The sequence below is a fragment of the Dermochelys coriacea genome, chromosome 16, assembly GCF_009764565.3.
Source record: "Dermochelys coriacea isolate rDerCor1 chromosome 16, rDerCor1.pri.v4, whole genome shotgun sequence".
NCBI lineage: Eukaryota > Metazoa > Chordata > Testudines > Dermochelyidae > Dermochelys > Dermochelys coriacea.
The window spans coordinates 10054996-10063121 of NC_050083.1; positions in this window are offsets into that span (position 1 = coordinate 10054996).

Below are 8126 nucleotides of genomic sequence, written 5' to 3' on the forward strand. Positions count from 1 at the left end.
GGGTCTGTCTGCATCATTATCCATGGACTTAATGGAGGCTGCAAGACAACTCTGGAAGACCACACCCAAGGCTCTAAATGGGGTCGGAGGTTGCAGGATGCCTGATGCAGACAGAGCTGGGGTTGTGCTCTTCTCTCTTTGGGAGACGGTCTCCGAGATTGTGGGCTATCTCTAGAGGCGAGTATATGGGAGGGGGAGTTCTCCTTGGGGGCGTAACTGTGGGCTAGTGCTTCAGGCTGCAGTCCATTTCTGTGTCTATTTTGAAAGATTCTGATTCACTTAGTGACAGACTCATGGAGCTATTTGGTTTAACAAAGAGAAGGTTAAAGGGTTGACTTTATCACAGTCTATAATTATCTATGTGGTGAACAACTATTGAATAATGAGGTCTTCAATCTGGCAGAGAAAGGCATAACATGACCCAATAGCTGGAAGTTGAAGCTAGACAAAGTCAGACTAGAAATAAGGCACAAACTTTTAACAGGTTTCAGAGTAGCAGCTGTGTTAGTCTGTATTTGCAAAAAGAAAAGGAGTACTTGTGGCACCTTAGAGACTAACAAATTTATTTGAGTATAAGCTTTTGTGAGCTACATCCATCCAATGAAGTGAGCTGTAGCTCATGAAAGCTTATGCTCAAATAAATTTGTTAAACTTTTAACAATGAGAGTTATTAGCCATTGCAACAATTTAACAAGGGTGGCGGTAGACTCTACATCAGTAATAATTTTTAAATCAAGATTGGATGTTTTTCTACAATATCTGCTCAAGGAATTATTTTGGGGCAGTTCTCTGGCCGTTCGACAGGAGATCAGATGTGATGATCACAATGGTCCCTTTTGGCCTTGGAATCAATGCATCTATGAATTTCCAAAGATGTCAGTAGAGTTCAGGCTTTGGGGCATGTTGGAAAGTTCTCATCACACATGTGTGCCTGTGTCAGAGCTATGTCCCAGCTCAAGAAAGCCAATGAACCACTGTTCGGGTTCCAATAAATGAATCCAAGATGGAACCAAGACCCCAAAAAACACAGTCCCCAAGCTTTAGGAAAGATTGAGCCAGATCTGAACTTTGCAGTTCTGGCTCATGTCCAAACTAAAATCAGAGGGGATTCCCACATCCAGAGGTCATCAAGTGTTTGAATTTCAAGAGAGCTCAGCTTCTATTTAGGCACCAAAACAATGAGTGCTGAACTAAAAAATCTGACCAAAATTGTCACAATCGGAATTGCTGGATAGAGTTTGTCAGAAAAATGTTGATGGACCAATTTCTATTAGAAAATGGCATTCTGTCAAAGTCAAAACACTTTGTGGAATCATGTAGATTTTGCTGAAATTTCATTCTGGGGAAAAAGTTCCAACAATATTGAAATATCCCATTTTAACATTTCCAAAATGCAACATTTCAATGTTTTGTTTTGAAATGACTTTTTGCTTTGAAAGTTTTAAAAGTCTGTATTATATATTATGATAGAAATTTTTTAAAAAGCAAAATCAAAACTAAATGTTTCAATTTTGTAGAAACAAAATATTTTAACTGATCCCAAATGACTTTTTTTAAAAAAAAATTCATGGAGAATTTCAAATGTTTCTTTCCTAATCAGAATAAACACAGATGACACAATCTTCAAATCTTTTCCAAAATGCAATTTTTGTCCTCCTCACTGATCTTCTACTGGATGCTGAGCGCTGTTGAAAATCCAACCCCACCTGCAGAACTGGATCCTAACCAAGATCAGAAGTTCTTGCAACCAGCCTTAGCTACTCCCAGGTCAGAGCAACAGAGCAGCTCTAAACCTGCCATGAAAGAGCCTACTCAGCTCCTTTCTCTTATAGCCTCTCCCGATCAAATAATTCTCTCCCACTGAGCCTAGCCACCAGGCTTACCAACTGACAGCTGAAACCTGTGTTAAATCTCTCCGGCTCAGTCAGAATGTGTTAATTACTTCCCTGCCAGTAGCTGGACAGACCATCGACACCCCATCACAAAGTGCAATAGCGTGTGCCGGAGCGGTGTGTGCTACTGTTCACATATGCGTGTTTGCCTTATGTGCTATGGCCACATGTGGGTGCATGTATGTGCGTGGCACTTTGCAGGTTAAAAAAAAGATTATGTCCCTGCCCCAAAGATCTTCCAATCTATTTAAAGAGAAACTAGAGCTGATGAGAGATACGGTAGCAAATACTGGAGAGGCAGGGACAGTAAGAAAAATAGCCAGAAATCATAATTCTGTTTAAAAATAGAATGAGGGCATCATCCGAAAACCCCACTAGCTAATATCTGCACTTCTTGGAGTATGTAGTGGTATGACCTGCTCTGTGAACTTGGGTAAATCTCTTAGGCCAAGATTCTCAAAGGTATTTAGGCACTTATGCCCATTGAAATCAATGGCCTTCACCTCAGTGCTTCAGTCATTCTATCTGTAAAATGAAGATGTCATGAGTTTTACTTACTCATCTTTGTAAAGCGCTTTGAGATCTTTGAATGAGTGGCACAATGTGCAAAGTATTATTAATTCATACATTAGGAATATATTAAAACTGTTTCACGACTGCACAGAGGATGAAATCTCCCGATCTGCAAAGCCTTAGAGGGGATGTAATTTCTTCTGCATATAAAGAGAGATGCTAACCCTGTCCTTTAAAATTGCATCCTTCTTCCCCGCTTTCTCTGCTGGATACACATGCGCTCTAATCACTGTACGAGATTGCTTTCATTATAGTGTGTGGTCATTCTATTCTGGTTACTTGTTTGCTCACAATCAGGGAGTCCAAATACCAATCTGTGATGATGATTTCAGAACTCCTGCTGCTCTCTGAAAGGTAATGGAAACATACTTAGGAAATTAAGCCCTCTGACTCTGCACAGATTCTGCCTTCCTTTGCTCTTAGCTAATTTTCTTGTCTGTTGGGTATCTTAAGCCCTGTCTACACTGGAGAATTTTTCACCCACACTAGTCCGAATGCAGACCTGCTGCACCAATGTAAAGCAAGACTTGCCCTGGTACAATTTCATCTTATACATTATATTGGTGCAAATACACAAGTTATTGGGCTCAGTATGTAAGTAACGGGGTGAAATTAAATGGCCTGTGTTATACAGGAGATCTGACCAGATGGTCCCTTCTGGTTTATAATCCATGTAATTTCTCCAGTGTAGACATGGCCTTATAGCTGAGCTTACGTTTGTGCAGGGTCCAGACCATTATTTACTGGAACCCTAACATAAAAGTTCTATAGAATTGAATAGGGATGAAACCAAAGGGATTTAATAGAAAATTAGCAGAAGTCTATAGAAATCACTCAAAAACTTGTAGAGCTCTATAGGTAGTGTATAATATTCTGTTACATTCTCCAAGACAGTTAAAGGAAAATAAAAAGGTTCTGAATCTCTATGGCCTCCTTTCCTATAGGTCTTTCTCCCACAGGCAGTGTTAAAAACCCAGCTCATCAAAGCCCATGGGGATGACTCTCCGCTTCAGGGTTCACTTCCCAAAGTCAATTTCAATTGAATGTAATGACTTTATTACCACAAGCTCGACACATATCGAGGAAGAGACAGACCTCTCAGATCTCTCTCGGAGGCAGGTGCAACCCACCTAGGATGAAGTCACATACTGTGTTTGGGGACTGCTCTCTTGTGTCCATGTATCATCCATGTCCATTCCTGATCTGGCTTACGTTGCTATGTAGCACCATTCCGTCTCTGCTATCTCTCCCAGGTCCCAGTATGGGTTTCCTCATTGCCTGCTTTTTGATGAGATGTCTTTTATGATTTCTGATAGTTTGAGGAAATCTTCTTCTTTTCCTGCCTCACATATGGGACATTGAAGTAAAAAGTGATTCTGTCTCTATCTATCCTCTGTCACAGTGGTTGTATGGTCCTTTCTCTTTGGGTTTAGTCCTTTCTCTTTGGGTCTTTGTGCCTCCTAATTTCCACTTCCTGCCTTTGGTCACTGATTCTGAAGTCAGCCATGAATATGACTTAACTGGAAATCTTTTGTGGAGGGCTTCAAATCAGCCTCTATTCCAGCATGCACTGGCTACAAATCTGTATCTGAAACTGACAAGAAATTGATGAGTTTAGTTTCCTTCTATAGGCTTGGTGAAACCGGTAAGCCAACAGCCAACAGAAATAGTTTCAAAATGTTGAAACATCTGTTCATTTGTGACCAATCTAAAGTGTTATTGATAAGGCAGGGTTTCCTCCCCACCCCCCATCAAAGATAATGTTTCTCTTTTCGCACATTGCCTGTATTTCTATTAGAAACCAGGAGGGTTAGAAGAACTCACACATGGACTGCAGCTGGAAGTGAGTTATTGATTTGTTTACTTTTTACAAACTGCCATTGGATACTATTTGACCACCTTTAAAGGACTACTTTGGGAATCTTGTTTCTCAGGGCTGGGGGTTGTCGTCAACTCCGTTGGCAAACAGGGATTGTTTTCACTTACAGATACTATGCCTGGTGCAAAAGAAGGAGAAAGGGCCGTCTGATTTTCAGAGGGGATAAGCCTCATGGCTCCTATTGACTGCAGTGAGCACAGTATTGCAGTTAGCACTGTGAAAATCTGGCCATGATCCCACAATATGAAGCAGGCTCTCTGAAGGTTATTTTCTATTTAAAGAAAAAAAATGAAGAACAACAATAAATGGGTTGGTGAATTGTTCATCACTGATATATTCTGGTTATGACACCTGCTCTGAAACCTTCCTCCTAATGTCTTTCCCCGATGCAGATGGTGCCAGTTTATTCGGTTTTCTAATGACTCGCATTCGTTTGTATTAGATGGATTTTCTATGATTTCCTTCTGCTTGACTGCAAAGCCTGGGAGCAATTCAAATTAAGATCAGCTCCCTGTGCCCCATCTGGTGACAGCAGATCTCCCCATTTACGTTTGCTGCCTTCTCAGCAGTTCTCCTCCTCTTGCATCCTATCATATTTCTATCTGTCCGAATTCTGCAGGCCTGCGACATTTCATAGACACCTGCTGGGGTTAATTCCAGTTCAGACCTATTCATTTTAAGCAACTCATTCTGGGATGAAGATTGGGGGACAGGGGGAAAGAAATTTGTGTCAGAGAGCTCTGTGCAGCGGGAATTACACAGACGCTGCAGGAGGGATCAGTCAGCGCTCCACCTACCTGGCTAAACCACTACATAGAAAGCATAAGCAAGGTGATGAGCCAGTGCTTATAGCACCCGGGCAAGGTTCTCCACAGAAATCACATAGAAGGTGACAGGAATGGGAGTGGAGAATGGTTGTGTCTAAAACATGGACTTCAGCCCTTAGCAATGTGCTCCCCTCGGATACCTCCATCCTGCTGCCAGGCTGGAGTAATCTCAATAGTACTCTTATGAATGCAAGAGAGGGGTCCTGGCACCCTTCAACCTGATCGGTGTTATTTATTTTGGGCTCCTAACTACTTGTTCTGTGCCGGAGCAAGCCCTGTATCTGCCAGGGTTCCCTGGAAGCTGAGTGGGCGACCAAATCAATCTACTCCATCGATGTTCTACGGACACTGCAGCAGGAGACGCCCTCTCTTGTGTCATTTTGGCATGCTGAGCGCCAGTGCTTGGCTAATCTGAAAGGCACAGGCCGGTGAGTATGGAAAATGTTAGGAAAGAAATTAGCTGAACGCTTGGGGCCCAGATGTGGTCTAGGCTGTTTGGCTTGGTGGATGTTTGTGGCGAAGGCTTAACGTGGGCCTGATCTTCGGCTCCTATTCTAGCTTCTTTGTGCTGCCCGACAGGCGCATCTGGGTCTTCCCGGCGGGTCGGAGAATGCCTGGGGGGTGTCGAGCTGGTGTAGCTGGCTCTACATCACCTATGCCCTGCCAGGGGAAGGGATGTATTGGGGCAGGCTGGGGTGGAAGGAGACATGACAGTTGGGCTCAGAGTGCGCTGGGTTGCAGAGATCCCTCCTGGGGGAATGGCCCCTGAGGAGCCATGCCGTAGAGGTGGAAGTCAGAGCAGCCTTTTGGCCTCTCCCCCACAACTTTGCCTCTCCCCACACTCAGCTGCACGGTGTACCTAAATGAGCTCACCTGGAGGAGAGGATTTCCCAGGTTGTTTTGGCGGGGATTAGGTTTTAAGCAGACACAGTTCTACCTGACTGATTCCCTCCCCACTTCTTTCTTTCCCATTCCCAGCGACCACTTCCCAGAGGGGGACAGGGAGGTGCAGAGGGGTTGCCCAAAGTCACCACATTTCAATATCCTCAATGTCTGGCTGGGGATCCTGATGATCGACCCCAAAGCCCCCTCAGATTGGCCAGCTAGGTCTTTCTGTTGATGTCACACCTATGTCCTGGTCTCCCAGCAATGCCCAGTTGGGACCCAGTCATTGATGAATGACCCTAGGCCAATCCATTCTATTGGTGTCTGTCGGGGAAATTAATGGGGGTGAGAAAAACAACAGACACAGTCTGTGGTGGGGGAGGAGGGGCAGAGAGTCATCTCAAGGTGATAGGAGCAGAGACAGAGGGATGTCCACACAGCAAGTGAAGGTGTGATTGTAATGTAGGTAGGCAGACCTGTGCCAGCTTTAATCAACTAGTGTAGATGTGGCAGCACAGGTCAGCATTGGCTACCAACCTAAGCACATATCCAGGCTCCCCATTGGGCTTGTAGTCAGGTGGCTAGTCTAGGCACAAACCTATGTCACCACATCTTCACTGCCATTGTTACCTGTACTATCCAGTTTAAAGTTAGCATAGGTATGCCTACCTTTGCCGCATTCACACTGTTCGCTTGCAGTGTAGACAAGCCCAGAGAGGCTGGGGTTACACTAGAGAAAAATAGGTGAGCTGCTAACATGTGTTAGGTAACATATATTAACTAACACGTGTTAAAATCCTAGTGTAGACAAGCCATGTTGTAGTTTTAACATGTTAGCTAGTAGGGGTCATCTCAAGGGTTTATCATGACCAGCTACTATGTGTTCAAACTGCACCATGCCTTGTCTACACTAGGATTTGAACAGGGGTGTGTTAACACATATTAAAAACACCCTTTGCTCCCTAGTGAAGACAAGGCCAGAGGGGCTGGAGGAGAAATTGGAGGAGTGTCAGACTGTCATGATGTCTTTGCAACAGCAGTTGGGGAACTGTTCCACATCCACACCGAGGGGTGTGTGTACGGTGAGGGACTCTCCAGAGCCCTTTGACCAGCCCAGTCATTTACACCAGTGCAGAGTGGTTGTAAAAGGCAAACAAATCAGAACAGCAGCAGTTTATACCCCCCTTTGGACTGGTGCAAGTGACACCAAAAGGCCTAAGGCAATGGAGAATCAGGGCTAATTTGTACAATGGGAACTTAGTTAAACATGGCTGCTAGGCCATTCACAGCTAACGAAAGGGCAGCTGGGGCTTCTTGGGAGAAACAACTCAAAGCAAAAAAAAGAAGAGGCAAACGACAACCAAGGATGGGCCCATGCCAAGCGGAGATGTAGGAGCTGATCAAACACAGCCAGGTTAATGAGAGTGTCATTCCCAGGGCCACAACGAAGCAGGCAGAGCTAGGGACAGGCGGACAGTGGGCTCTGAATGCGATGCTATAATTAGCTGGCAAACAGAATATGATATTGAGTGTAATTGCTCGGAATAATGTCTTGCAGCCAGGATACATGCGCTGCGGGCCTGGTGCTGCTTCCCACCTGCCACAGCGTCTTTGCTTCCTTTTGTTTCCCTTCACCTGCCATTTGTCATCCCATCGTTCCCAAATTTGAGCGCATGGTCTTAGAGCTTGAGTTGCCAGGGGAAAGTTGGTGGTTGATGCAGTGAATGCCTTATCCCTCAGAGGATTGGCTATTTGGCTGATCCACTTTACCCACCCCCCCGATCCGCCATCTTTGCTGCCACCGGAAGGGCCTGATCCTATCACATGGAAGTCCATGGGAGTCTGGCCATTGATTTCACTAGGGGCAGGAGCCGGGGCCTGCAGCACTGGGTGGAAGGGCTGGAAAAGTCATTTAAAAGGGGAGGCAAAATCGAGTCAACTTAGTTGTATCACAAGGACCTGATCCATCATTGGACTCAATGGAAAGACTCCCTTTGACTTCAACAGCCTTTGGATCAGACCCTAGAGGGGCACCATGAGAGGGGATGCGCAGGACATACTCCCCCGCAA